The sequence below is a fragment of the Choristoneura fumiferana genome, chromosome 9 (genome assembly GCF_025370935.1).
Source record: "Choristoneura fumiferana chromosome 9, NRCan_CFum_1, whole genome shotgun sequence".
Classification (NCBI taxonomy): domain Eukaryota; kingdom Metazoa; phylum Arthropoda; class Insecta; order Lepidoptera; family Tortricidae; genus Choristoneura; species Choristoneura fumiferana.
The window spans coordinates 13,489,743-13,505,362 of NC_133480.1; the positions used below are offsets into that span (position 1 = coordinate 13,489,743).

Here is a 15,620-nt window from a genome sequence, read left to right on the forward strand (position 1 = left end):
GTATTTCATTTGTTACATATGTTAAAGGGAACAAAGTAATTCCTAAAAACTTAAGAGTTATGGGTTCTTGAAATTTGATGAAGCAGGCTAAAGTTAAATTAGACAGGCTAGTAGTGAAAGTTACCAAAGGTTAAAGAGAATTATATCAAAATGAAAAGAAATGTATCATAAGTTTAAGGGGCTGTTTCACCATCCATTGATTAGTGTGAACTGGCGGTTAGGTGTGATGCCGTCTCTATTTGTTTTGTTTCGAATAGACCGGAGACGGCATCAACATTTAACCGTCGATTAACGCTAATCAATGGATGGTGAAACAGCCCCTAAATGTAATTTCTTAAAAATTATGAGTCTCTTGGAGGGATATATAAAGAAAATAAAATTATTCAAAAATTATAACTATTTTATACAGGGTTATTTGTAATTTAATAGCATCCTTTAAACCCTAACTCCTACCACTTAAACAAATGTTTTTGTTTTACGTCTTTTTAAAATGGAGCCGTAAACAAAAAACATTTGCTAAATCATGTATATTTTTATTTTTCCTTCCTGTTTTCTTCGCTGATATTGTTCTTAATGTTTCCTTTGGAACTCAGCATAGAGTTCTGGATTTCTTTTATTTTTTCGTATCTTTTTCTTTTCGTTCTCCCTTTTCATGCTAACCTCTCTTCTCTTGACTTTTGTTTAGTTTTTGGTTTCCCCATTACATGTCGACCCTAAAATATTACGAATTAATTACAATACAATGCAATCAAATCAGTCCCTCCGATGAAATGAATGACATCAGATAGTAAAAACTGGCCAAATAAGACGTACCTAGGCAAAATAACACGAAAAAGTTCGTTTTAAACAAGTAACGACACCACTATTTTATACGAATGAATTTTTACTAACTGTAAAAATTTTAGTTATAAACAGGATCACCATGATTGTTTTTTTTGATTTTCAAGCCAATAGTTTCACTTTTAGAGGGTGAGGGTGGGACACACTCCAAAAAAAATTTACAAAAGCTATATTTACGCAAAATTACAGCTATAGTACTAATGGATCTAGTGCGGATAGATAAACAGACACACAAAGTGAAATTATAAGTGTTTAGTTAATAAAAGCAATTCTCTACATTTACTTTGGTACAACACTGTTAGTACTACTTAAAAAAAAGCCCATAAGTTATTCTTAGAAATTATATGCAATTTTTAAATAAAATAATTTATAGTTCACTTTTTTCTGCCATGAGTCACTTTAGTCTGTGCTTCAGTTACAGATTAAAGTGACACAGATTAAAGTGAAAAGTGGATTCAAAAGACATTTACTCTAAAACCGTCAAAAATATGAATGTGCCACTCTTAATAACGTAAGTAAATACGTCATAATATCACATCAAATGATTATCTAATAACGTCCCATATAAATAACATAAAATAATCGAGACAATGTAAAGTTAACATACCCGTTACAAACTCCAGTTTGCCGCCTTCGATCACTAATCGCCACAAAACTATGACAAAAGGTCTCTAACCGTTCCGTACGGCGGCGAGCCAGATATTGGCCGAATGTTTACGATGATTAAGGTGTGTCTATCATTCTCCGTGTGTTAGTGAGACCCAACAATGCGAACACACAGACTACAGTGAAAAAATCGCTGGACAAACTTTGAGTCTGAATATTGATGTATAAAAATGATTTATTTAGGACCGTATTATTATTAAATGAATATCGTATTATTGTATTTGCAATATATTATAAAATATAATTTGTGAAATAGTACACAAATAATTCACAGGCCTAAACCGGGAGCATGTCCCTTTTGGACAAGACAGACTACAGTGAAAATCGGTACTTACATTTATTTATTTTTTAAAGTAATAAGGTTAAAATAAATAAAATGGCCTGGCCTCGGTGTAAAAGGTCTATGTTTACATATGTCAATTTTTATTTTTCTGAAAAACGTATATTTAATGTACTTTGTATTCAAAAACTCATTGGCAGATTATAATGCCACTTTTATTAGAATCACCTATGATTGGTTTTTGGAGTATTTTTGTATTTCTTATTCCAAATCCAAATTTGTTACTTTTACGGGTATCCCGCTTCGCGGAGCTCCTATTCCGCCCAGTTGAGGCGCTTCGCGCCTTGACGCAATGCTAACCTAACCTAACCTATTGAACATTATAGAAAGTTCGGTAAAATGATAAATTACCAAAAATATTTGGTTTGGTTAGGTTAGAACTGTGACCACAACAACTAAAATGACTAGATTATGTAAAACAAATTCTATTAAGAGAAAGGAGCAATTTAAATAAAGCAGATTTGTATTAACATGAAACTACCGTGAGACTCACTTCATATTAAATATATTGACCCGGATAACTCACGTCTTAAATCGAGTTTAGCTCGACATGTTTGTCCGAAGACGAAGGGCTACGGATTAGCCCGGAACATTTAAGACGTGATTCGATTTAAGACGTGAGTTATCCGGGTCAATATATTTAATATGAGATATGTATGATTTTGAATATGAAACTACCGTGAGACTCACTCATATTAAATGAGATTTGTATGTACGATATTTTAACTTTCGGCATTCAAATATGTTGACATTTATAACTTAGATATATTGGTTATCGACATTTTTACTCATTCGATATTTTAATCACTCGGCCTCTACAGTAATGTACTATTAAAACACAAGCGTCAACAAAGCCAGTTACCAATCCAGATAAACGGCTAAAATGTGGCGGGTGCAGGCTGCACCGGCGCGGTCTTTGCCTTCCCGAATTTAAAAATAAAAACCCTCAGTCTCCTCGAGCCCGTCGACGTGAGCGGACGTTTGCCGCGCTCCGAAGTTCCAAATATAAACCAGTGTGTAAAACCCGAGCCTATGACGTAAGCCACAGGTAAGCATAAATATACGTAATAAATGCTAAGTTTTTTTTTATGGATGTTTAGCGGTAGTTAGTTTGCTTAAACTTTGGCAGTTAATCTTCCAGAGGCTTATTAAAAAAGTTCGGGTAGACATTTAAAAAGGCATCGGTTGGACGGCGGTTTGGTGGTTCTTCCGGTATCGTTTTAATATTCATTAGGCAATGTTGCTCTTTAGTATTGTTTTACGATCGCGTTACATATCTTTATATGCGTTTGAGGGAAAAGTATATCACGTTTCAAATCAAATGTTACGAGTATGTTGATCATTAGGGGTGCGGGTGTAATTTGAGTCCGTTTCGGTAATGAAAGTATCATTTGGGGCCGGCAAACTCTTCATGCGAAAAATGAGCAAGTAAATAACTACCTGGAATTAATTTGGGGTTCAGAATTCAAGCTTTACAGAAGTATCTGGAGGAAACATTTAGCAACTTTGTTTATAAAAACATCATCTGTTGCCTGCGACTTCACAGAGGTTTGATGATATGGCCTCTCAAGCAGATCGTGGGTTCAAACCCGGGCTAGCACCTCTGAGTTTATCGAAATCTATGTGCGAAATTACATTTAAAATTTACCACAAGCTTTCAACAAGCAACTCACTTTCAACTGGCCAAATTTGCGAAGCAATTTAATAGCCTCTGTGAAGTTCCCAATACGGACTGGGCCCGCGTGGGAACTACGGCTCTGAGGAGAGTCCCTCTGAGAGGAGGCCTGTACCCAGCAGTGGGATGTATATAAGCTGGGATGATGATGACGATGATGATGATGATGTTTCCCGCGACTGTCCGCGAAGAATCCGTTTACCGCCATCCCGCGGGAACTATGCAATTTTTCGAGTTAAAAAAATTATCCGCTTTATCCTTCCAAGGGTCTTAAACTATCTCCATAGCAAATTTCATCCAAATAAGTTCGATTTAAGCGTAAGTAACAGAGAGTTACTTCCACATTTATAATATTAATATGGATAAGCATGGATATATTGATTATATGTATGTTAGTCTGTAAGGTATTTATTGTATGGGCCAAGTATATGGATTTATTTTACTAGCTTTTGCCCGCGGCTTCGCCCGCGTGGAATTCGGTTATCGCGCGCTGTTCCCTCGGGAACTGTGCAAAAAGTAGCCTAATGTCACTCTCTGGCCCATAAACTATCTCTATGCCAAAAATCGCGTCAATCCGTCGCTCCGTTTCGACGTGAAAAACGGACAAACATACGAACGCACACACTTTCGCATTTATAATATTAGGTATGGATTTATTATTATTATATACCTGTGGATTTTCAAATTTGAGCGAGCACATGGTAACTATATGTATGTGTGAAACACTTTATTGTACAAAAATAGAGAAACAGATACAATTGACAGATGTTGAGGTACAGTCGAGTTGATAAACTTGTGAGCAAAAATTTGATCAAAAATATCTGAACACGCTTCTACGCCGTTAACAATATAGTCATGTTCAGATATTTTTAACCCCCGACGCAAAACGAGGGGAGTAATAAGTTTGACCAATATGTGTGGTCTGTCTGTCTGTCTGTTGTTGAATCCGATTTTTTTATTCGAAAGCAGGTTTTCCAGCAATGATTCTTAGACATGTTAATCAAAATCGGTTCAGCCATTTTTGAGATATTGACCTTTGTAGTGATGAAGTCTTGGGTTTTCCAACTTTTTTTTGATGTGCTACAAGGGTGCTTTGTTTATTTGCTCACAAGTTCTCTTCTTCCCTTTCAGGCTTTATCTATCACTGCTGGATGTAACCCTCTCCCAATCTCCTCCACTTCGTCCTATTCTCCGTCTTCCTGAGCCAGTACGGTCCGGCGTACCTTTATGTCATCAGACCATCTCATCTGGGTCGGCCTACACTTCCTCTTGTGGTACGTGTCTCCACACCAGCACTCTAACACAAGTTAATGAACTCGAATATACATGCACAAAGGCGACCATATCCTTTAAGGGCTCTCTATTAATGAAAATCTTCAGTAGATGAGAGGAGAGTGAAGCATTGAGCTATGGACCAAATAAAGAGTGAGTTCAAAAGTCAGAAACCTATCAGAAGCCAGTGAATTCCATCTGATGGTAAGTTAATCATCCGCCAACCTTTACACACAGCGCATATAACTTATATTTTATCGTGAAGCTCTAACATCAACCTGTATCTATCTGCAGATAAAATACCTATACCATATTTTATATCGGCAGATATTATACACAGATCAATTTATATACGCAGATAATATCTTTGCCATCTTTCGATATATGTCGGTGCCCACAGATACTTCACGATAAAATATAAGTTATCTGCGCTGTGTGTTAGCTCATTGAATTGTATAGGGAGCGATATTGACAGATATGCGTTCAGATACAGATATCTTATCGTATCTGCTTAGTGTGTGACACGCTTTAGACATCTTTTTTTTCGTGCACTCACTTTTTAAAGGTAGGTTATTGTAGGATATTGGAAAACCCCAGCCGCCAGTCCATTTCAAATTTGGCTCATGTCATCATCATCATCATGTCAATTGTAAGACTTCCAACAATACAATGACTATAGTACAGTCAGATAACCTACCAATATCTGAAGATGACTCTATTGTTATCGGCGTAGACAGACACACATAAATGTCAAACTTATAACACCCCTCTTTTTGTGTCGGGGGTTAAAAACAGAGGCAGTGTAAATGAAAAATTTCACTCCGCCAATCCGGTGAGAATCGAGTTGCTACAAGGCCACTCCACTTAAAGGTACTTTATATAACAGTAAATAGGATAGTGCCAAAGCCGCGTAAATCTTATCTACATTATCCTGGCACTTTGATCCTTGTTTTCTAAGAAGCTAGCTTACCCACCATACTCACAGTGTAGGGTAAACTGTCCTAGGGACGAGCCTCCCTAGGGCGTAATTTGCTTCGTATCATAACGAAAACGTATACATATAGCGTTTTGTAGCTCATGTTTCTAGCTAGTATTACTAAAGTAAAGGGTATGTTTTGATATGGTGGCAGTCGTGCAAATTTGCGTGGTTATTTTACTAACTCGAACGTGCAACGAACGTATGTAACTTTACGAGTCTTGGTTTCATCTGCGAACCATTTTTCGACCACTTCCTGGTATCAGATTGAGCTGAGATTTGGTATTAGGTAAATCTAGTGACTATTACTATGCAGTAGTGAATTTTTGATGGTCCAGCCACGTAAGTCTCCACAGGACTGAACTCTTCAAAGCTTAATGTAGGTATTGGACATGAAATTTGGCAAGGAAATGTAGGTAATATTAAACCCCATGTACTCAGTACTGTACATAATTACATACTTGTGTTGAACAAATAAATGATTTTGTATTATGTACTTACACAACTCGCGTGCGTATCGCGTTTATATCGATGCAAATAATCTTAATATATAAAATCCCTATTTCCCTTGGTCACGGCATCACGCGTGAACGGCTGGACCGATTTCGCTAATTCTTTTTTATGTTGTGTTTGCTATTGTCAGGAGAAGGTTCTTATAAAAGAAGATATAGAAAATTAAAAAAAAACTACACCGGGGGCGAAGCCGCGGGCACCAGCTAGTAAATAATAATAATAAATCCATTTATTTTGGGCAACTTGGTACATACAATAAATACCTTACAGACTACCGAAATGAATTCAAAAGTCGTTTTACACGTAAATTCTGGAAAACTAGAGGTAAGAGCTCGGACTGTATAAGGATGACTTTATAATAGTAAATATTTAATTATTTGTCTATAACAATGCTAATCGAATTTCGCAAGTGTCACACAATGATTTAATAATCAACTAACTTAGGTAATGAATGATATTATTACTAGAAATTTATCTATAGCACCTGATTTGATTTTTATAACGGTCCGGGGGTTGCCGACGGTGCTGGCTGAAAATCGGCGCTGTGGTGTTTTTGACTCAGCATTACGCTGAGCCAGTCTCTGATTCACAACCGCAATGACAATAATATTGTTGTCTTTTGTTGTGAATATGTATTTTCTTTGTTTCGATTTGTTTATTTTAATCGTTAAAACCATTTTTCTCTACTTTCTCAAAAAACGTGTTTTATCTTTGTGTCATAATTTAGTCCCTCGCATCTATATTATAACCGGGATCCCTCGTACTACGCTATCACGGCATCCGTGGAACAGTTCCATCTTTCTAACAGCCATGTCACGCTGACATTAATGAGCTATTTACGCCTAGGATAAAAGAAATCACTGACATCAAAGATAAGTGCGGATCCTTTACGACGCTACCTTACTATCGCTCTTGTATCGTGGTAGGAAAGGCGGTTATGGGCCGTCGGCAACAAGAGCTGATCGCCGACGGTCTCGCTCGTTATCTCATTGCCTCGCTCGTTTGTTCATTAAGCCACGCCGTTTGACCTCTCCATCTGCACATTATATTTTTATATACCCAGCGGGATAAAACTCTGATGAAAAAACGGCCAGTAGCCCACCTCTGACATCCGCGGACGCCATAAATTTGAAATATTCCTAACGAACTTTCCAGTGCGTTCGCTCGTAAATAAAATAAGTTGAATGGGAATCTATTCGAATTTGGAAGCAATCCGGGCGCGATTTTATCAAACCTCTAGAGTGACCAATGGCATGATTTTGATTTAATTACGTTTTTTTTCACGAATTTGAAGTTGATTGAAGTTCACAATACTCGGCGCAGATATCTATACATTTTCACGTATTATTTTTATTTCTATCTAAACAAAACAAAGTGCAAAGCAATAAAGCGAAGCCAATTTCTTGGCAAAACTAATATTCGCCAGAGACCGACACGAATTTAATCAGGAATGCAGGAGGCGTAGGAGATAAACTGTTCAGAGTCTCAAAGGTAAGAGGACAGTAATAAAGAAGGACGCACGGCTAGCACGAGTAACTATAAGTAGATTAGTTAATGTGTCCCGTTCTAGTTAGATCTGTAAGAGAGAGATAAACTGATCGATGGGTGAGACACGAGGAGCGAGTGTTACGATAATGACTGGCGATTTTGTCAGGGCTCATACGGTCTTAGTTAGATCGGTGATAGTAACAGGTGATTATGTACATTCAAGGTGCTGTAAGTTTATGATGCCTTGGTAGTTTTAGTGGAAGAGCATGCTAAAAATGCTTTTGAAATCCCCTTTAACTTCCTAAACAACGTTATTTAATTACCAAAGAAATTAAAATTAAATTGGTTCCATTAACTCTACCAATTGCGATTAGATTGAAATCCCCTCTAACTTCCTAATACAAGTATACAACGGTATGAATTTAATTACCAAAGAAATTAAAATTAAATTGGTTCCATTAACTCTACCAATTGCGATGAGATAGCTGTCAGAGATTTGCCATCTAATAATTGAGGTGAGGTACTTAAAAATAAATGCAATAAACTTACTTAAAATAATAAAAAAGACTGTTAAAGTGTCTGAGGGGTTTACAGTATACAATATAGTACAATACAATGGCTTTATTTAACACCAACACATACTCTATCTATACTATCTGCACTTAACATTAGGTGAGATAGAAGTCAATCACGGTCAGTATTATTTAAAAAAAGACCGGTATATAGAGATTTAACAAAGGTAAGGAATAGGCGGCTTTATCGCTTCAGAGCGATGTCTATATTAATTATCACCTTATACATATAATTCTCATTGTCCGCTTTGTCCTTTGAGGTCTTTTGTGTTTTTAAACTATTAAATTTTCTGAAACTTCGGGAACTGTTACAAACCAATATGTTTCACATGGAGTTGTAAAAATAATTCAATTTTCCACAACAGCCACAGCACTATTTTTATGACCAGTCGATTTTTCGATTGAGTGATTTATTTGCGAAATATTCAACTTTAAATTGCAAATTTTCATTAAAATCGAGCGTTCCCCCCCCCCTCAAAATCTAAACCGGTGGATGGAAAAATTTGAAAAAATTCATGATGGTAGTAAGTATATCAAACTTTCAAGGAAGAATTTGATTATGTAAAGGTCAGATATTTTTGAAAACTTATCTAGATAGAGTAGTAAGATTTTATTGGTTTTATATAATACAATACAATACAAATATTAACTATAACGGCTAAGTTTGCTTGAGAATTATTAGTAGTTTATGAGTAAATAGCAGCCTAAGGTATAAAATATACCTAAACTTGGAAGACTCCGTATAAAATACGAAATCCTTAGAAACATATTACTTAATTTTTTCGTAATGGCTACGGAACCCTATTTTGGGCGTGTCCGACACGCTCTTGGCCGGTTTTTTGTATGTAAGGAACGGGTTAATAGAACAGCTTCTATTAAACTAATATGGCCATCTTTACAATACTTACCAGAAAATTATGCAAAATCGAGCGACAATTTACAAACAACAATTAATGTAACTCGCGGCTTATCGATGAATATATTATCTTCAAAATTGATGACTTGGCGACTAATATTGTAAGTCAGCTACTTTTTTTTTGAGCTATATATATCTGTCTACTAATTGAATCAACATCAACCCCCAATAAAGAGCATCGCAAATAAGGACTTAGCAACTAAATTAATAATTCGTCTTCTTTTTTAATGAAAATTAGCAACACACCTCGTGCGTAGCGCGCCGCGCGGGAACGAGAGCTCGCACGCGCGGGATCCGGCCGGCTCCGCCAATGAGCGTGCTGCGTTCAGAATACCGCAACAAGTTACATGTAGTCGCAAGTCGTATGTACGAGTGAGCGAAGCGAGTGATCAAAACGGTTCGGAGCAGAAGCGACTCGGATAGGTTAGGTTCAGAAAACTAGCCTTCGATGTTAGGTTTTTTTAAAATATAGCAGCCCAGATAATATTGCTTCACAAATGATCTTTGCTGTTGGATTTTAACCATGTGTTTATACTTTACGATCATTATCCTCGATGTTTGTATAAAAATGATAGGTTCATCGTTTGCCTTTTAGACCTCAAAGCAGAAAATAGAAGCCTTCCTTATAAAAATAGAGGTGATAATATTAAATTAGTCTGTTAAAATTGTTTAATACATACAATAGAGACACTTATTAGAAGCCTAACATTTGTAGACATATTCCAAATTTAGTTGCTATAATAATCGTCATGCTGATTCATTAAGACGTACCTTGGATTACACAATATACGGTCGCTTGAAAAGTACCTATTTATTAGGCGCTTAAAATTAGTCGCTGATTTATTAATTTCGTAGACAAATAATTAAATTTGAAGGCCGAAATGACAGTAAAGAAGCTGCGTTAATTACAACCCTTAAGCAATTGTAATTATACGTAAAGGTTCTAGGATTCCAAGAGTTTTGTAATTTCATTTTGAGTATATTCTTTCAAAGGCTTTTAGAAGACTATTGGCAAAACCGTCCTATCGAATCATTATGAATTTTGAGATTATTTGAATTAAGAAGAATTAATTAGGTTTTACCTGCTCATTTTAATAAAACTGTGGGACGAAGCGTAGGTTACGTAATTAAAAATTTAAGTATAATCGCATGTATCGCACAACAAATTGTGTGTCCATTCACGAGAATGCTTATTTCATATGTGGTACAAGAAATGTGATAAACCGGTATTTAATCTGTTAAAATTGATAACCCACTTTTTTAATGCAAATTTATCCGGTTAGACATATGATTAAGATATGAGATGATTAGGATTAGTAGCACAAATTTCCACCCTGATGACTAAGTAATTCAGTTCCTTCGAAGCTACATTAGCATTATCAAAAGTTTACTCTTACCATATCTAAAGCAAAACAAAATATATCATTTCGTCATATTTTAACTTAATTTTGACAAACCTCTTGCCCCTTTTAGTGAAGACTCCTTCATACCTCCAATAAAAGGGAAAATATTTTATTCATAAATTATATAAATGTAAAACTCAATCAGCTTTAATTCACATCGTCTGAAGACTCCTTTTGTTTACGAGGTAGATAGTGAATTTATTTTATTCTTTAACGAACTGTCTTTTGTTGTAAAATAAAATTGGAATCGGAATCTCAGCGGCCTGACAGTAAATGGCAGGTTGCTATAATTGTCTGAGTCGCTTCAGGGTTCCCCAGGGTTGGCCGGGGCAGTTGGGAACCCGAGTATAATGGATAAATCGTATCGTACAAAGCTACTTCTTATTTTCACCGTAGCCATTCGATAGCGATCCTTGTGTGTTAGATGGTGTGGAAGAATTTTAAAAGGCAGATTAAATTTGATATTCTAGAAACACTTAATCCATTCATTAATGTAAAATGAGAGCCAAGTTCAATATTATGAGATATGCCTTGATTGTTGACTTTAACGGCAAAATAAGTGAGATCTAAATGGATGCCAAGTGACAAGGTGCCAAGTTCATTGGTCAGTCCTGAAATTTATTTATAAGAATATAGTAAAAAAATTATTTTATAACAACTGTAAATATCATTTCTCTTATTACTATGGATAATATATTGAAGCCTAAGGTCGGACTTGGGCTAGTTCTATATATACGAAATTATTATTAAGTACCTAAAACAGTCATGGAAGAGCCCTATGTTCGAATGGCTAGTTTCTACCAGCAAGCCAAATTTTCGGAAGAATAATATAAGAACTCGCAGCTTTAAAACTTGCGAAGGCTATAATATAATTCGTATATGAATTCTGATTTATTCCTTTGTATTCATCCAACTACCTATCTGATGCCTTAAATTGAACTTTCTAGGCCATCTGCCACTGGGTTAGAATTATGATCTATAGGTGAGTCAGTGATAAAAAAATGACTATTTTTGGATGCCAATATCTAAAAACTTTTGGATATGTTTAAAAAATTGAGCACGTATCTCATTTCAATAAATGAGCCAAATTTGACATTATGATTGTTTTGGGAGTCTTTTTGTATTTTTTATTTTCAACTCCAAATTTGTTACTTTTACGGTATGCCGTGAAACCAATGAAAAATGACAATTGAGACATGGATGCACAGAAAAACCAGAAAAAGAGACCAGCGCGAAATCGAACAGGTCCTCAGGCAATCGTGCGGCGTGCTATAAACCCCTAATCCACCGCTTAGCTTAGCTTAGGGTATAGCACTGCAGCACGGATGCTGAGGACCTGGGTTCGATTCCCAGCCTGGTCTTCTTTTTCTCTGTGTTTTGCTGTGGCATCATGTCTCAATTTTGTATTTTCGAATACAAATTTGACATGTTTATGTCAAATCATTTTTTGAGTTATGAGGGTCAAAAGTGGCTCCATATGTTCGGATAAAATATAATAATATTACACGTGCTTGCTCGCAGTCTGTAGTTTGAACTTGGCCTGACACGCTACGCGTGTCTAGATTTGCTCACCCGCGACCTTACGATAGCTAGGTCCATGCAACAATGTGTATTCGCGGCTCCTCCGCCGAACGCACAACAGTCACCAAACCAACTATCACCACCACCAAACTAGGCTGACGCGTTTCCAAACTCAATCAGAGTATCTCCACAGTGAAACAACCGTTCACATCATGGCTACCGATGATATAATAATAAATAATGAATAAATAATAATAAATCGTTTATTTACTCCACCACATTCCCAGTAATAATGAGCAAATTTACATGTTACAGTTGCAATTTAAGATATAAACTTGTGCGGTGGGAGACTGGTGCTTGAACTTGGGGAAACCTGTATTGTCAGATCACCCAGGTCTCCGAACCCCAGATGTCTGCAGCTACAGAGGTTATGTTATAGTTCGAACTTAGGAAATTATAACATGTGAAGTATACAAATAAAAAAACGAAATCAAAAAGTAAGTACAAAGTAGATGTTTACATTAGATTGTGTAGATTGTGTGTATTGTTACTGTATTAACACATATTATTAATAGTTGGTATGAAGTTGGACCTTGCATGGACGTAGCTGTGGTAAGGTCGCGGGAGAGAACAGTGATGCCAGATTCAATACATTTGGTGTCAGTAAGGAATTCTCTACCACTCTACTTTCACTTTACATGACTATTATGTGAATAAAATGTTCTCTATAAATAAACTTTCTTCTTTAGGTACGTCTTTCGGAGCTAGTTATTTCGATCTAATACTAGTCGTGTATTGGTACATGCTCAGATGGATTCAGCAGACCCCATATAAAACACCTGTTGCCAAAAGTACCCCTTACCGCGTTTTTAACGGCATCATAAACCTGAATTATTACTAGATGACCTAGAAAAAATATTAGGAACGTAAAAAAATACCTCAGTGTTGTTTTTACTATTTACTTATTACCTAATTCCAGTACAGTTGGTATTACAGTCTGTTGGGTTATAACTGTAAAAGAGGATGTTATTTTCAGTGTTCCATACCAGCAGGGTCCAAATGGAGCCCTATTGCTGTCAAACGTGTTCATCTGTCCGTCCATCTATCGCTATCGTACAGATTTTACATCCAAACGGTTCGAGTTACAGTCTCTTTATAAGTATGTTGTTAACCCAAAACCATACGAAGTGTCAATAATTTTTAAATGCGAAAAATAGTTTTACATTAACGCGGGTTCTCATGAGAAAAAAAATTACCTATGGTATGGTATCGAGTGGGGTTTCGTTGTTTAGAACTCAATAAAAAGCGTTGAATGGTTGTCTAAGATTCTGTGGTAGCATGGCCTTACCACAAAAACTAAAGACAAAGTTTTCTATGAACTGACTTGTAATAAAATAATGAAATACTACTCATGTTCATGATTTGGCCGTATAAATATATAAGAAAACTAAAAACCTTACATGTTAATTTAAGGCCTAGGGAAATGTTAAAGACATTTTCGAGCGTATGTATGTATGTATGTATGTATGTATGTATGTATGTATGTGGGTATGTATGTCCATTTCTTTGGTCCTCGCTGCAGCCTAAACGGCTAGACGGATTTTAACATATGAGGTATCATTGGATTCGTCATAACTGTCGGAGTGACATAGGCTATATAATATTTCAATATGGCGTCTGCAAAAAAAAATGGCGGAGGAAAGAAAAAAAATGTATTGTAACAATATGGATCAAATGAAAGCTAATAATTAGCCCATTCTAAATATATAGGTTATAATTCTTTTAATCTACCGTTTACACATAAATATCAAAAAAGTGTAAAATAAAACATTAAATTAAAAAAATCAAAAAACCCGACTGCCAAAACTAAAAGGAAGAAAATAAGTCTAGTGGTCTAGAACTCTGTTTAGTAGCTAATTTAAAGTTCAACAGTCGGGACCCATTTTAATCGTGACGCTCAAAAACTCTTAGTAATGGGTCCCGACTGTTGAACTTTAAATTAGCTACTAAACAGAGTTCTAGACCACTAGACTTATTTCCTTCCTTTTAGTTTTGGCAGTCGGTATTTTTTGTTTTTTTTTTTTTAAATTTGGAACATCAATGTGACTGTACGAACATGTTACAATTACATGCTAGAGGAGCGTTCCTAAAGTTTTTACCCACTCACTCGCTGCCAACCGTCGTGTTTATTGAAACAAAAACAATGAGCGAAACTTTGTTAGGTTAGAGGCTCGTAATGTACGTCTTTTGCGCCAAACTTTGCCAATGAACTGGTTAAATATACTTATTCTTTTATTTATACGCCATTTACGTTAGTTTTGTTTTATGGCCTGCCACTTGGTATTGCTTTTGAATTAAGTATGAAGTTAACTTAAGTCTTAAGAACAAACTAACCAGTTGCACCGAAAAAGTAATAATAATAAATAATAAATTCATTTATTTCAGGCAACTTGGCCCATACAGTAAATAACTTACAGACTAACATACATATTTAATGACTTTGTAGTTTTAGGTCTAAGTGCGTGGTTTAGCTGTGTCAAAATTTATCAAAGACCTGTTGTGCTTATCTAATTTAAAATGACGCGTACTCACTAGTCATAATGAACTGATTTAGTTGAGTGAGGGACGCGTCATTTTAAATTAGACAAGCTCTAATTAAATTATGTTTTGTTTTCAAAGGCATATCAATCGACAGATAAAGACAAACGAACATCGAAATAACAGTAAATTGGTAAGCTTTTATGAATACGGGGTAAATATACCACCCCCTTGATATTTTTCTTGCGGTTGCAATTTAGAAATATTATGTACCTATAGAGAGTATATTCACTGAGTCACTGACTGTTTTGACCAATCTTATGATAATATAGATATCTCTAAAATATGTTGGAAACCATCATACAGTTTAAGCCACAGAGAGGACTAAAGAATAGACATACATACATAAATAGGTATATAGGCAGTCGGGCAAAAATAAAAGGCAATCGAAAAATCCGTTATCAATTTATCAGCCATCCGTTAAAACCTGACATTGTTCAAATTCCCCGCAGATTGTACTAGGCGAGCATACATCCAGAGAGTTATTTTTCATGTAAACGAGATGGAATAAAGGGGGCGCTATATTTTACCCCGCTTTTTGCAGCTCCGAACAATACGGAGATAAAGCCGTACTGGTAAAGCGTTGAAAGGTTTTTGCCGGGAAGCGAAGATATTTCACGAATACCGTATTCATAGAGACAGGTTGAATTAGTGGTTTAGCTATTACTACAATAACTCGCAGGTGTGAATGTGAAATACCGGCCAAGTGTGACTCGGACTTGCGTACCGAGGGTTCCGTGCAAATTTGTAGCTTTCTGTGAATAGGTATTTTTAGATAAATTACTGACAGACAGGCATAAAACAATTAAGATTTTTATGGTTTTCATATTGTTCTGCTAC

General features: G+C 35.9%; 1 protein-coding gene across 2 annotated transcripts in view; it reads left to right on the top strand.

The window, feature by feature from the left end:
- The window catches only part of LOC141431356 (uncharacterized protein CG3556), a 306,784-nt gene that overhangs the window by 27,574 nt on the left and 263,590 nt on the right, over nucleotides 1-15,620 (top strand). The window contains exon 1 of one of the 2 annotated variants that reach the window (XM_074092511.1): nucleotides 2,810-2,894. The exons of the other annotated variant lie outside the window; for it this stretch is intronic. The gene's annotated coding sequence lies outside the window, so the exon portion shown is untranslated. Of the gene's footprint in view, nucleotides 1-2,809; nucleotides 2,895-15,620 lie in introns of those variants that run through there. 2 annotated transcript variants of the gene reach the window in all.